This window comes from Odocoileus virginianus, chromosome 25 (genome assembly GCF_023699985.2).
Source record: "Odocoileus virginianus isolate 20LAN1187 ecotype Illinois chromosome 25, Ovbor_1.2, whole genome shotgun sequence".
NCBI classification, from domain to species: Eukaryota; Metazoa; Chordata; class Mammalia; order Artiodactyla; family Cervidae; genus Odocoileus; species Odocoileus virginianus.
In genome coordinates, this window is record NC_069698.1 from 648,079 (window position 1) to 664,102 (window position 16,024).

The 16,024-nt window shown below is 41.9% G+C and overlaps 1 protein-coding gene and 1 long non-coding RNA gene across 7 annotated transcripts in view; one reads left to right on the forward strand and one right to left on the reverse strand.

Annotated features, from left to right (window-relative positions):
* The window catches only part of PHLDB2 (pleckstrin homology like domain family B member 2), a 243,949-nt gene that overhangs the window by 211,269 nt on the left and 16,656 nt on the right, over positions 1-16,024 (reverse strand). The gene's annotated exons all lie outside the window — the stretch shown is intronic.
* LOC110145385 (uncharacterized) lies at positions 150-11,502 on the forward strand. Its single transcript, XR_002316193.2, has 3 exons — positions 150-442; positions 2,258-2,445; positions 11,278-11,502. It is a non-coding gene; the product is annotated as an uncharacterized lncRNA (long non-coding RNA).

A 16,024-nucleotide genomic window follows, 5' to 3' on the forward strand; every position in this document is an offset into this window, starting at 1 on the left:
CCGACCCAGGGACTGAACCCACATCTCCTGCGTCTCTGGCATTGCAGGTGGATTCTTCACCACTGAGCTACCTGGGAAGCAAGGACAAAGATGGGATTGACAAAGAAGAGAGGCTACGTTGGAGTTGGGAGTGATGAGTAATTTCTAAGTCCAGACTGCTAACCAAGTTTAACACCAGACACAGAAAAATGTATAGAAGACTATTTTACTCTGCATTCTTTGACTTTATATATTATGTAGTAAAACTCTTAGCTGTTGGAGTTATTTTGGTCAGTTGTATGGAGTAGGGTGGTTGCAAGTGGTTACAGGAGTTAATGGATTTCTTTGCTCAGTTTCCATGTGACCAGTTTCCCATTTATAAAAACTACTGTTTCCTGGATACCAACCAGGCCAAGAGCTTCCCAAACATGACTTCACTGAATCCTCGCAGTAACACTTTGAGGTAGGTGTTATTATCCATCTTTATTTTATAAACAGAAAGTTGGATTTCCAAGATGTTTATAACTTGCCCAAGATCGCACAACTTAAGTAGTAATGTTAGTGGTCAAATCAGATTTGTCTGATTCTAAAATTGTGCTGTTACCAGAACACCAAACTGCTTCCTATTTAGGCATTATGTTTTCTTGAGCAAATATAGCCATAATTGTTTGTTTACTAGCAGTAGAAGTAGTGACAGTAATGATAGCAACATATGTGGAGCTCATCATGTGCTAGGAACTGTCCTAACACTTTATAATTTATCTAATAACTAATCCCTTGTAAGCTTTCATTGTAGAGTCGGGCCCCATTTATGGATGAGGAAGACATGGAGAGGTTGAGAAACTGGCCCAAAGTCACTCAATTCACTGGTAAGGGGAGGAGCTGGGACTCTAAGCCAGAAGGTTGGGCTCCAGAGCCTATGCAGGCCATTGGAGACTAGAGTAGGTTGTCAAAGAGGTAAGTCATTCAGTGACTTATCAGAAGCCCATTGTCCTGTTTAGGCTGGTCTAGGCTTGCATTAGGCAGAGTTTCTGAAGAAGAGTGGCACTCTAGGAGAGAAAAGCACTAGTGAGTCAATGAGAGAAATCTCTAAGTCCTCGGTTTTCATTGCCTGATTGGGCAACACACCCAGTTACAGGCAAGGTCTTAGAGCCAAGGGCAGCTCTGCTCTCCTGCCTGTCCTTGGGGGGCACCCAGGGAGTGCTGGCTGAGGGGCACGGGAGAAGATGGGCCCGTGGAGTGACACATCCTGCATCCGGAGAGGAGGTAGTTTTAATTTTCCCTCTTCTCTTGTCATGTAGATGGATGTCTCTCCTTTTTCAGAAAAGTGAAATCAATTCTCTAGAATTCTTAGGAAATAGAGGGTTTTGAATCTGCCATGCTTATGAATCTGCTGAGAGCCCTGGGAAGTGAGGCTCCTTTTTTTGCACATGAAGTCATATTTTAACTGAAACCAAAAGAAAAAAAAAAAGAGAGAGAGGGAGAGACTTGAGAGTCTGTGGGGATCAGAGCTGGGTATTGTGTTACAGAAATTTTCCATTTCAGACACAAACTACATACAGTGGTATGTGGGCCAAAAAAGGCAGAGAGAGACTCCAGGAGGGCCTGCAGAAATAATGCCTCCTCCTTTAATCCCAAGGAGTGTGTCCAGATTCTGGGGGAGGGCTGTCCAGAGGGTCTGGATCAGATCTCACTCAAAAGTCTGGGATTAGAGTGATGATGATACCAGCTGCATCACAGAGCCTAACTTCTCAAAGCTTCCTGAAATGCAAGAGTTAATTTCTCAGTGACTTGGTTTCCAATATCTGAAAATGAGACAAACACCTCAAAATTTGTTGGGAGTAGTAAAAATGGTGTGAATAGTGGTATGATAAGGCTAGTTATAGTATTATTAAGCAATACTTACACTAACAATGATTGAAGCCTTGTATGCATGAACCACGGTGTTAAAGCTTTCTAAACACTATCTCATTTAATTCTCTCAACTTGATGAGATCAGTAATATTATTTTTTGTAAATTTGTACCTGAGGAAACTACAGTTTAGAAAAGCTAAAGATTGACTTGAACAAGCTCATAACTTGAAGTGGTGAACTTGAGTCTCAGATGTTAGTCTGGCACCTATGAATTGCCACCTATCCCGCCTCCCCAAGGAAAGGCCAACCTTGGCCCGCGCTGCTCTGGTCCCAAGCTAAATCTTGTGGGAGCAACAGGGGACATCACTTGATTGATAGTGTGTTATGTTGACCAGCACCCCCCACCCCCCATCCTGTTTTTCAGCAGTGCTCCTTGCAAGTTAACATGGAAGCCCTGTTTTAAAGAAGTGTTGGATTGGTGTTCCAGGAACATAAGCTGGTCTTGGCCCCTTGAGCTCAATTCTGAAGTGGGTATGCCTCCAGCAGCACTTCTCATGGTGGTTCAGTATCCCTAGCAGCAACACGGGCATCACCAGAAAGCCGGCAGGAAATGTAAGTTGTCTGCCCCTGCCCAGATGTGCTGAGCTGGAGGGTGCCCCTGCCCAGATGTGCTGAGCTGGAAACCCTGACGGTGGAGCTCAGCAATGCATGTTTTAACAACCCCACAAGCTGGTTCTGATGCAGCTGAAGTCTGAGAGCCGCTGGCCGCTGGGGCGGATAAAGGAAAGCGTTAAATCAGGACTCGAGGTCTCTGATTCTTAACAGCTGCGAGTGACTCACTCTCCCCAGTCATTCCCTTCTGGGTTTCTGTCCTTTTTAGGATGAAGGATTTGCTCGCATCCCATCATGTGTGAAAAATTACACAACAGTGTCCATTCCTTTCTGAATCGATGTTCATGAGGAGACTGAGCTTTATCCCCTCCCGTGTGCCACATAGACCCCTCTGTTTTTAGAACCAGTTGTTCATTTTCCAGTCTGGATGATTAACTTCAAGTTACCATCATACCAGAAGCAAAAAAATAAGCTGTACTAAAACTGTGGTTCTAGGTTGAACCGAACGATTGCAAATTGGGGTTGTGTCTCCAAATCTGCTTATTCCTGAAGGTTCTGAACAGTGCAGCTATGTACAAGCTTAGGGGCATCTGGTCCCCCCTCTCCTCCCCACCCTGCCTAAAATTGGTGACAGAGGGTGAAGCGACGAAAGCTGAAGATGGGGAGAAGCATTGCTTCAGTTATGTAGTACAAGCTCTGACTCAGACTTGTTTGCTTCCCAGGATCACTGGTCCCACACATCTCTCAGTGGGAAACCTAAAATTGAACACACATCCCAGAAACAAGAGAATGGGACAGGTTTTCCTCTCTATAGTTCCTTCTCCTGAGACTGGTGTAAGATGGGCCTCCAGCCCAACACAAATCTGCCAATAAAATTAACTCTGAGTTTGCTAGATTGTTTGGAGAAGGAAATGGCATCCCACTCCAGTATTCTTGCCTGGAGAATTCCATGGACAGAGGAACCTGGCAGGCTACAGTCCATAGGGCCGCAAGAATCGGACACAACTTAGCTCTCTGTCTTTACTAGATTGTTACAAACGCCCTTCTTGTTATCTGAGATACTACTTTTCCTGATTGAAAAAATAGTGGGAAATTCTGCTTGACCTAGCCAGAAAATGGAAACCATAGTTATTGATGTGACCTGTATTTAGCATCTTTGGGATAGAAGGACATTTTCTTTTATCTCAACAAAGGTTTACTAACATTAAGTTCTGGTTGAAGGGGTTTCCAGAGTCCCTCTTATATCTCCAAATAAGGTAAAATAAGAATTTAAAAAATGTGAGGGTGGTTTCTGTTGCCAGAAACTGTTTTTGAGTTTCAAAAGAGTTTCGCTCAGCACTTTGTGCTGCTATCTGGTCTTCCTTTAATTCACTGCAGACGCACTGAAGAATCTAAGTCATGAGCACGACTTAGCAACATGCAAATGAAGGCAAGATGTGTTATGGGGGGCTTAAAACCTGACATAGTGGAAGTGGAGACTCAGCCTAGCAACGCCCTTCCTGAGAGGCTCTGACAGAAGTGTCACGGCTGCAGACTAAATTCAGTCAGGGAGAACGCCAACGCGGGGGCCTGCTCTGCCCCCCCCCCCCACCCCGGCTGACTGGCACACCAGGTTCTCTACCCCTCAAGACCCTCACCTCACAGATTGCATGCTCTTTCTCTTATGAACCCACAATAAATATTTTACCTCAACATAAAATTTTGAATAACAGGGTTGGAGAGAGAAAAATCCAAGTTCAGTGTCTTACATTCACTCTTAATAGCTGTGTGTCCTTGGACAAGTAACTTAACCTCTTTGAGACTACTTTAAATAAGTAGGGATAGAAATAATCACCTATAAATTAGGGATAAAAATAATCACTGCAAAGAGTTGCTATGAAGACTGATTTGGATAATGTCTAATGTTGGCATTTAGTAGCAGTTAGTGTTATTTTTGCCATCTCAAACTCAGTTGGTTCAAACAGTAAATATAATGTTTAAACAAATATTCCCTGATGCTTTTATATATATATATATATATATATATATATATATATGTATGTATATATCAGTTCAGTTCAGTTACTCAGTGGTGTCCAGCTCTTTGCAACCCCATGGACTGCAGCATGCCAGGCCTTCCTGTCTATCACTCCTGGAGTTTACTCAAACTCATGTCCATTGAGTCAGTGATGGAATCCAACCATCTCATCCTCTGTCATCCCCTTCTCCTCCTGCCTTCAATCTTTCTCAGCATCAGGGGCTATTCAAATGAGTCAGTTATTCGCATCAGGTGGCCAAAGTATTGGAGTTTCAGCTTCAGCATCAGTCCTTCCACTGAACACCCAGGACTGATCTCTTTTAGGATGGACTGGTTGGATCTCCTCGGAGTCCAAGGGACTCTCAAGAGTCTTCTCCAACACCACAGCTCAAAAGCATCAATTCTTCAGCGCTCAGCTTTCTTTATGGTCCAGCTCTCATATCCATACATAACTACTGGAAAAACCATAGCCTTGACTACACGGACTTTTGTTTGCAAAGTAACGTCTTTGCTTTTTAATATGCTGTCTAGGTGGGTCTTAACTTTTCTTCCAAGGAGTAAGCGTCTTTAATTTCATGGCTGCAGTCACCATCTGCAGTGATTTTGGAGCCCCCAAAATAAAGTCTTTTACTGTTTCCACTGTCTCCCCATCTATTTCCCATGCAGTGATGGGACCAGATGCCATGATCTTAGTTTCCTGAATGTTGAGCTTAAAGCCAACTTTTTCACTCTCCTCTTTCACTTTCATCAAGAGGCTCTTTAGTTCTTCTTCACTTTCTGCCATAAGGGTGATGTCATCTGCATATCTGAGGTTATTGATATTTCTCCCAGCAATCTTGATTCCAGCTTGTGCTTCATCCAGTCCAGCATTTCTCATGATGTACTCTGCATATAAGTTAAATAAGCAGGGTGACAATATACAGCCTTGATGTACTCCTTTTCCCATATGGAACCAGTCTGTTGTTCCATGTCCAGTTCTAACTGTTGCTTTCTGACCTGCATACAGGTTTCTCAAGAGGCAGGTCAGGTGGTTTGGTATTCCCATCTCTTTCAGAATTTTCCACTTTTTTATAATCCACACAGTCAAAGGTTTTGGCATAGTCAATAAAGCAGAAGTAGATGTTTTTCTGGAACTCTCTTGCTTTTTCGATGATCCAGAGGATGTTGACAATTTGACCTCTAGTTCCTCTGCCTTTTCTAAATCCAGCTTGAACATCAAGAAGTTCACGGTTCACATACTGTTGAAGCCTGGCTTGGAGAATTTTGAGCATTACTTTACTAGCGTGTGAGGTGAGTGCACTTGTGAGGTAGTTTGAGCATTCTTTGCCATTGCCTTTCATTGAATTGGAATGAAAACCGACCTTTTCCAGTCCTGTGGCCACTGCTGAGTTTTCCAAATTTGCTGGTATATTGAGTGCAGCACTTTCACAGCATCATCTTTCAGGATTTGAAATAGCTCAACTGGAATTCCATCACCTTCACTGGCTTTGCTTGTAGTGATGCTTCCTAAGGCCCACTTGACTTCACATTCTAGGATGTCTGGCTCTAGGTGAGTGATCACACCATCGTGATTATCTGGGTTATGAAGATCTTTTTTGTATAGTTCTTCTGTGTATTCTTGCCACCTCTTCTTAATATCTTCTGCCTCTGTTAGGTCCGTACCATTTCTGTCCTTTATTGAGCCCATCTTTGCAAGAAATGTTCCCTTGGTATCTCGAATTTTCTTGAAGTGATCTCTAGTCTTTCCCATTCTATTGTTTTCCTCTATTTCTCTGCACTGATCCCCGAGGAAGGCTTTCTTATCTCTCCTTGCTATTCTTTGGAACTCTGCATTCAAATGGGTATATCTTTCCTTTTCTCCTTTGCTTTTTGCTTCTCTTCTTTTCACAACTATTTGTAAGGCCTCCTCAGATAGCCATTTTGCTTTTTTGCATTTCTTTTTCTTGGGGATGGTCTTGATCCCTGTCTCCTGTACAATGTCACAAACCTCTGTCCATAGTTCTTCAGGCACTCTATCAGATCTAATCCCTTGAATCTATTTATCACTTCCACTGTATAGTCGTAAGGGATTTGATTTAAGTCATACCTGAATGGTCTAGTGGTTTTCCCTTTCTTCAATAAGTCTGAATTTGGCAGTAAGGAGTTCATGGTCTGAGCCACAGTCAGCTCCCCGTCTTATTTTTGCTGACTGTATGGAGCTTTTCCCTCCTTGGCTGCAAAGAATATAATCAGTCTGATTTCAGTGCTGGCCATCCGGTGATGTCCACGTGTAGAGTCTTCTCCTGTGTTGTTGGAAGAAGGTGTTTGCTATGACCAGTGTGTTCTCTTGGCAAAACTCTATTACCCCTTGCCTTGCTTCATATGTGTATATATATATATGTATATGCCTATATATGAGTTGTGATTATGAATTATGATTTTCCGCCTGAAAAATCTCACAGACAGAGGAGCCTAGCAAGCTACAGTCATGGGGTCACAAAGAGTTGGACATGACGAATGACTGAGCATGCACGCATCATACACTCATTGTGATTTCCTTCTCCAGGGATTTTCCCAGCCCAGGGATCAAACCTGGGTCTCCAGCATTGCCAGTCAAATTCTTTGCCATCTGAGCTACCAGGGAAACCCTACATACACTCATACATGAGACAAATATATAATAAGAAAGAGATATGTAAAATCACATTTTTACTGCAGACAGCTCTGAAAAGCAGTAAGTTTTCTCTTTTCTTTCTTCCTTGAACTTCACTGTGAACTCAGGAGACACACTCCTAGCATTACATCTTACATCCTGAGTGATGCTTACAAGCTAAAGATGGCCTAGACCCCACCTTGGTAAGACCCATTGGCAAGGTACAGGTTGTTCCATCTGTCTTGCTGGTGTCTAGCAGATCACAAAATCACTTTCATGGTTTTATCATGTTTGCTCACTCACCCACCTTATGGATTCAATCCTATGAAAAATGTCATGGCATAGATTATTCAAGGCATGCCCACAGTAAAAAATGTATTTGGAATCTAGTGTTAGGAAACAATTTAATGACACTTTGCTGTTTCTAGTAAACTCTGATTCTGGTATTTAAAATATACATACTCAGAAAGTCAAGAAATAAACTACTGATGTCATAATATGACTGCTTCTGTTTGTTTTGTAAATGAACTTATTTAAGTGTCTCGCAAATTCAGCATTAAAAAAGTGGGGATTCTGTGGGAAAAGAGCATGGTAGAATTTTAGAATATGTTAGGATGTGAATACAGGCATCTCTTTGGTTAAAAATTTCATATACATGCATACATGCTGAACTTTAGAAACTCCCGCTGCCCAGAGGAATGCAGAGGGAACAGGGCACGAAGCGGCAGGGCTGGGGGCTGGTGGAGAAGCATTAGGTCATCTGCTTCTCCCTGCCACATTGAAATTATCCCCCATATGGAGGTTTATGTTTCTGTGGTTTGCTGAGGACTTGAGCTAGTTTAAAGTAATTTTCTTCAAGGTCCTCTAAGCCAGTTTAAAATTATTTTGTGAGCAATTCATTCTGTCACATGTTTTAGCAAAATCTACCACAGTCTAATAAGCATCTGGATATGTTCTTTGAGATGCAGCTCAGAGTCTCCTTTCCTCAAATTTCAAGTTTCTACCTCGTTGCAACAAAATATATTTGCCTCCTTGATGTTTAAATGTTTCCCAGGCACCAAGTGTTTGGAGCCAGTCCTGCTATACAATCCACAAGAGACTCTGAGATTCATGGTCTGTGTCTCCAGCCAGAGGTTTTACAAAATGAATTGAACATAAGGTGGTAATAAATAGGTCATGAAATGCTTGAGGGTTACAGCTTGTTTTGTTCTTTGCTTCATTTTTAGTTCAGCCAGTACAAAGTATTTTTTGAGCATCTATTATGTGAAAGACTAGGTCAGGACTCTTTGGCCCTGGACCTTGCACAAGTTTTGTCTTCTTGTTCTACCCCAGGGGGATTACTATTTGTCTTACACACACCACACACACACACACAGACCATCTTCATCTCCATCTGCTTTTTTTCTTTTTACATTTGGTACTTGTTTAATGTTTTACATTCTGAGATCACAAGATTGACTTAGAACAGTTTTTCCCAAAGTTCCCAGTTGAAAATTATCACCTGAGGTACTAAAAACAAGCAAATAAATAAACAAAAACACAAGCAAACAGTTCTTGGTGCATCTGAGCCAGTGTAAAATTATTTAAATATAAATAAAAGGGCTCACATATTCCATGACTCGATAGTGTTGAGGAAAAGACCAGGAGTTTCGTTATTAGGAGTCAGTTCTGTTCAGCAGATTAGCCTGAGAGGAAGTGGAGGAGGAGATCGCCCAGGCCTCTTCTCCCTTGAACAGGTCGCCCTTCAGACAGTCCGGATGACTTCTCAGAGGCCTTGGTTGATCAATTCCACCAACTCTCCTCTTCAGCTTCTGACCCTTATTAGCCTGTTCTTGCCTTTGAACTTCCATAGCAGCTCTTTGCATCTTTCAGCAGTTTCTTTTGCACTGACTGCTTCAATCCCTCGAACTTTCATGTAAATCTTTAATTACATTTTAACGCTTCAAAAATTTTCATGCCTACTAAGACTATGATGGACTCCTTAAGAGAAGGGGCAAAATTCTTCATTTGTATTCACATAACGCTTTGCACTCGGAGGAATGAGGTTTTATTTCTAATTTAATTTTCCCTTTAAATGTTAATATCTCACTGCACTGGTAAAGAATATATCTTTTCATTCCTTAGCCAAGACGCATACGGTCTGGGAACCCCAGTTTTAGTCTAGCTGGTGCAGCTGTTAGGTGCTCATATAACCCCCTAATCCTTTATAAAAACTCAATCGGACAGCTGGCTTGATAATATGCAGTTTCAATAACAGCCTCTGTTGAGGAAAATAATATCCCATTGTAGTAAGTCTTGCAGATTAATGATGTTTCCTTGCAAAAAAAAAAAGGGTCTAATGGACAGGCAGGCTTTCTCTAAACTGGAAATCAAGCTACAAGCTGAAAAAAAAAAATCACCTTTAATTTCTGCTGTGAGAAGGAAGTGTATTCTTTGGATTTAGCAACTAATGGTATCTTTGTTATATTAATGGTTTAATTAGACAGCTTCAGGGTGGTGTAACAGCTCTCTAAAGGACTTTTAACAAGGACGCTATTGTTAAAGCAAAACAGCTCTTTCATTTGAGCCATTAAAATTATAGGGGGAAAAATGAAAAATACACTGGCAGCTTATTTTTTAGTTCAGCTGCAACTTCTCCTGTTTAATCACCAAAAGCCTCTGCAAGGCAGTTCTTGTTTATACAGCAGTTTGATCTGGATCCTTGTAAAATTAACATAGGTTGACAAATTAAATTTAGCACCACCACCCTCCAGGACGTTGTAAATGTAAAGGAGACTAAAGTAAACACTGGGGATGTTATTGCAACAGGGCAGGGTGAAGTCAGACCCCATAAAACATAAAAATCTTGCTTATGAATATAATTTAGTACAAAGAATATCAACAGCTGACATTAATTATTTTTTATGTATACCGACATCACCTTTCATACATTACTGTGAAAGATGTACTTGTTTCATCACAGATTTTTCTTTTTTAAAACCAGAATTTACCAGAGATCTCTACTGGGTTCTTGAATTAAGCGGTTCAGTGGATTTGTACTATCACAGTTTAAAATCTTCAAGAATTCATAAAGTAAGCATCTTACATTGTTTGTGGTTAATTGCACTAGAACACTTAGCCTCTCTGAATTTGTCCTTTTTTGGAATTTGCAGCTTATGTCCCAATAGAATTTAACAAGAAAGACTCCTCAGCCTTGTCTGGGTTTATTTAGGAGTACAAATAAAAAGACACTACAATTTTAAATGAGAAACTTATGTTTAAAGTCAAGAGAAACTATATATTATATAAATGTAATTAATCCAACATAAATATCTTCATTTGTAAACTGCTCAGTTTAATGAGAGCAATGAGGTTATGACAAAGAGGGGCATGAGAAGTCTGCTCTGATAGCGTCTCAGAAGGTAACCGCGTGCCCTGGGCTTTCCTGATGTTCGCCTGCCCTACTGTCTGGGTCAGGGAATCTCAGTAGGGAAACAAAGGCCCAAAGGGCCTGAGGCTTCCTTCCCTAGATCACAGGCAGCTCGGGCTGCCAGCTACACCTGCTCGAGTCTTCACTGGAGGATGCGAACACCCAGGGGCCTTAGAGATGCTGGTCGATGTTTCTGGTGGAGGTCGAGTCCAGGTGTGGCTGGCGGAGCTGTAGGGGCAGGTGTGGTGCCAAGGCCAGCGTCAGCATCCTGAACAGACTGTCCTGAGGTACCATCTTGGCTCTGCTTTGCCTCCTGTTTCCTCCATGTGCTTCTCACTAGCCTTCCTAACCACTCTGCGAACTGACATACATCCATTACATTCTTTTTCTGCTTGAATCTCCAAAGTTACCGTCTGTTCGGGCACTAAGAACCCTGACAATGAGCCCAACAAGCTGGGACCAGAATCTCTCCTGTGTCCTTGTGCCATAGATGATCAAGCTCTGGGGGCTGGGAAGAGCCCAAGAAATCGAGATGTGTGACTAGCATTATTTAGATAAACTTTTCCTCACTCCAAATGAGGATATTTGAGATTACACAGAAGCATGCAATCTAAAAAGATTTAAAAAAAAATAGAGGGAAATAGGAGGAAGCAAAAATAAAGACATTGGCATTTGGATCAGTTTGCTAAATGCATTACTTTATAGGGAGAAATGGAACTTGTGGGCATGTGAGCACACTCAGTTCAACCGGTTCTCACTTTCTCTTCCCCATAGGAGAGGCTTCCTAAGGACCCCAGAGAGTCAGAGGCTTCCGTGGATAAGGTGATGGATATGGAAATCTTAACAATGGAAACTCAGCTACCTTCAAGGGGTGGTCAGCAAATAATGGTCCTCAGGCTCCTCTGCCCTGGCATTGCTGCAGCTGATGAGTTCTTGCTTTTGGCTTTGCATTGTCTTTTAAAATCTAAATATATTTGGAAGTCATTTACTTCACCAAAATGTTTCCCAAACTTCAGTCATTCATATGCTATCTTCATAATCCTGCAGTATTCATATACTACCTTTTTAAAATATTTCTTTTTCATATCTATGCTAAGTCACTCAGTCGTGTCTGACTCTTTGCTGCCCCATGGACTGTAGCCTGCGAGGCTCCTCTGACCATGGGATTTCCCAGGTAAAAATATTGGAGTGGGTTGCCATTTCCTTCTCCAGGGGATCTTCCTGATCCAGGGATTGAACCCATGTCCCTTATGTTTCCTGCATTATCAGGCAGGTTCTTTACCACTAGCACCACCTGAGAAGCCCCTTTTAATACCTCAGTACTATGACACCTTTATTTTAAATAGCATGCATAAGGGTAAAATCTTGTTCTGCTCCATCTTTTTAATGTTCATGAAAATAAATTCATAGTAGTAAAACGGTTAAATATCTTTGCTTTTCATGATGCAGAAAATTTATCAAGTAAGCTAGGATTTTGCCCTTGTTTAAAAACTTGTGCACAGAAGTTAACATTTCAGAGTCTTATCAACTATGAGATATCCAGATTTTGCTCTAACCCTTGATTTATAGTTTGGCTGAGCATAGATTTCCAGGTTTAAATCATGTGTCCTCAGACCTTTGAAGGCATTTTCCCAACATCTTCTATTATCATATTGTGATGCTGATGAGAAGTTAGAAGTCATTTTAATTTATATTCCTTGTAGTTATTATTTTTCCTCTCTGCAAGTTATGTTCTTTTAAGTTTTGGCATTCTAAAATACCATAAGACTACCTAGATTGCTTTTTTTAAAAATTCATTTAGCTGGAAATGAGCCCTTTTCATCTTAGCATCATGGTTTCTCAGTACCAAGATTCTTTTTGATAATTTCCTTCTTTTAATTTTATACGCTCTTTCTGAGACACCTGTTAGTTGGATACAGGACTTCCTGGATTGGATCTCAGTATCTGGGAGCTTTATCATCAGTGTTTGGTCAGCGAAACCAGAGCCTTTCTGTGTGTTCCCAGTAGACAGTGTTTTAATATAAGGAATAAGCATCAGGAGGGCCAGGGGGTGAAAGTCTGTTGAATTGTCACTGATTAGCTCAGTCTGCGATCCCAACGTGTGTGATTCTCCAGATGCTCACCTTGAAGTTGCTTCAGATCTCATGGGCACCTTCTGCTCCTGCGTCGGCCCATAGCTGTCTCCATTGTTCCCAGGGAATAATGGCCTCTTCTCTTCTACCTTCCAAGTCACAGTTACCCACTCTAGGCTCTAATCTGAAACTCTGGGAAACATTGTTTCTGCTTCTTTGCGATGCAGATAAGTCCTTAGCAGATGTGGCAAAGATGCCGAGGGGACAGACGCAATCCAGCAGAGGTGGCATCCCCTGAATCTGCCGTATACCAGCCGTGTGGCTGGGGGCTAATTCCTTAATTTCTTGATGCTTTAATCTTTCCAGCTATCAAACAGGAATGGGCTTCCTTGGTGGCTCAGCTGGTAAAGAATCCACCTGCAATGCAGGAGGCCTGGGTTTGATCCCTCAGTCGGGAAGATCCCCTGGAGGAGCATGGCGACCCACTCCAGTACTCTTGCCTGGAAAATTCCATGGACAGAGCAGCCTGGCAGGCTACAGTCCATGGGGTCACAGAGTCGGACAGGACTTTCATCTTCACTTTCATCCAGAGGGAATAATATCCCTAGCTACTTCAGAGGTTTGCTGGGAAGACTGATTGAAATAATGGACACAGTGGATGTAAATATGCATGTAGCGCATATTCAAGCGGTCTTAGTGTATGTTACTTGTTGTAATCTTTATTATGATATCTAATTATCTTTTTTATTGCATCTCCATTCATGTCATTTTGCTCTAAATTTTGAAAAGGTTTTAAAACAATATTTCATAGTACCTCTATTGATTGTTAATAGTAACAGCAATTTTAATCATCAAGGGAAGTTTTTTATTCAGGCATTTCTTTTCTTATAGTGTCTTCTTCTTTGTTATTAGTTCACTCCTTTTTAAAAAAAATACGTTTATTTCAGTAAAGTATTAAGAAGATCAAGAGGTAAAATCTTGGTTCTAATTTGTCATTTTATATGGAAGTGACAGTATTGAATCAAAAACTTTAGACTAACAATTCTGTCTTTTTTGTGTTAGGTGATATGCTAAGAACTTTACTTTCATACTCTCATCTAATTCACCTCAATCTTAAGACACAGGGACACAAGTAGTAATATCATCCCCATTTTTAGAGATGATAACCAAGGCTTACAGGGGTCAAGTGGCTTGCCGAAGGTCCCACAGCTAGTGACGGGTAGAGCTAAAATGTAAACCTGGATCTACTGATGACAGAGTTCAAGCTCTCCCACTGCTTCTGGATGGACCTCATTATTTTATTTTCTAAAATAATTTTATGTATTTGGTTTTGGCCGTGCTGGGTCTTTGTTGCTTCTCTCTAGTTGCGGTGAGCAGGCCGATGTCTGGGTTCGGTGTGAGGGCTTCTCTTGGTGAGAAGGCGATGCCTCTTCTTGGTGAAGGAGGAGGGTGTGGCAGCATTCTTGCCTGGAGAACCCGTGGACAGGGAGCCTGGCGGGCTGCAGTCCATGGAGCAGCCGAGTCGGGCGTGGCTGGGCGGCTAAGACTTGCTGAGCAGCTCGGGCCCTGGAGCGCAGACCTCAGTAGCTCTGTCGCTGAGGCTCTGGGCGTCTGGGGCCCGAGCTCAGTAGTTGTGGCCCATGGGCTTAGTCGCTCCGTGGCCTGTGGGCGCTTCCTGGACCAGGGGTCACACTGGAGTCTCTTCCATTGGCCGGCAGAGTCTTTACCCCTGAGTCACCGGGGAAGCCCTGGATCTCATCATTTTAAATGGCTGCACGGCGTCCTCATATGCGAGTGCAAGTGATTACCAACTCCTCTCTGATAAACACTCAGGTTGACTTTTAAAATTTGCTGCTATAAACAAAACTTAAATAAATATCTGTGGGCTATGGGAAAATTTTAATACACTCTTCCGTTATTGTCTAAAAATAAGTCCTAGAAGTGGATTTGTTAAGTCACAAATTACCCACATTATATGGTTTAACAAGCTGCCCTTAATAAGAGGTTGCAGCGAGTCACACTTCCACCATTGCAGTGTGTGAATGTGCCTGCCCCACCGTGCTCTCTAATACCTGGTGTTACTCAAGTTTTGCCAATCTTATACAAAGAAGATGTTACTTCGCTCTTTAAATTTGCTTTTATTTCATTTTTGATATGGCCAAACAGTTTTTCATATGACTGTAGGTCATTTGCCTTTCTACTTTTGTGAATTAGCAGTTCATTTTCTACTCAAATTTCAACTGGGATATTGTCTTTAGCAGGTTTGCAAATACTTTTTAAGGACAGTCACATTTTGCCTGTTATTTATGTTGCAAATACAGTTCCCTGGGTCACTGTTTCTATTTTTACCTTTGCATATAATATTTGTAAAAGAAGTTTTAAGTATTTGTGTACTCAAATCTATTCTAAATTAGCTTTTACTTACATTCTTTATTTCAGTGGATGAAAGAATGAAACAAACATGAAAGCTGGTCCATTAGAAGTTTGATTTTTTTTTTAAATCTGAGTTTCTAAAAGAATCTAACAACTCAACAATGTCTTGGCCCAACTTCAGGAAACCAGTGAATTATTTTAAGATGACAAAAGTTTTCATTTACACACTAAATATTTACCTAAGCCAACTTAAGAAGGATTTCCAACCAGGCTTGGATGAAAGCTACTAAGCTTGCCCTTCCAGCTTATATCTTGCTTAAAATGTGTGGTATTCAAGTTGGAGTTGGATTATGGGTGTTAACGGAGGCTGTTGGGGTGGGTCCTGGGTGGGTCGTCTCTATTCTTTAACTGTGAGCTTCCTTAAATGGTGTCCACTGCTGACATCAGAATCCTCACTGCCATTTCTACAGTGCTTGGCTCTTCATTGCTCAAAGGATAAATGCCATTCAAATCATGACGGAGTTGAACTCAGATTTACAACACTACTGTTCACCAGGCCAAAGCCCCCAGGACTCGGGAGGGCAAGCGGGAGCTGAGCTGCACGGGATGATCTTAAATGAGGCTCCAGGTTCAAGGGCTGTGAATTAGGCACAGGCTCTGATTCCAGGCTCTGAGAGCTCCCATCTTTCAACTAGAAGCCCCCCTCTGGACCCTCTCGCCTTCCTTCTCCGGACAATCAGAACTTCCTTCGCATGCCCACCACAGCTGTCTCCCTTCTTGTACTTCCTTCTCTCTAAGATACCAGACAAATTCTTGGAAAGAGGTAGCTTTTTCTTCAATGTCTAAATTCTTAAAAAGGAAGAATGCAAATTCTAACTTCCTTTTCTTTGGAACACCGCGTGGACCTCAGCGCCTTTGCAAGTCTTCCTGAGCCGCCGTCTAGAACTGTTCTCCATTGTGTTCAGTTGTCGGTGTCCTTGTAGCCTCACGCCAAGCCGCCTCGGCTCCTTTTCTCATTTCTCTGCTCTATGAGATTCTGGTCTTCTGGGCAGAACTGTGAGCGACTCATCTCTGCA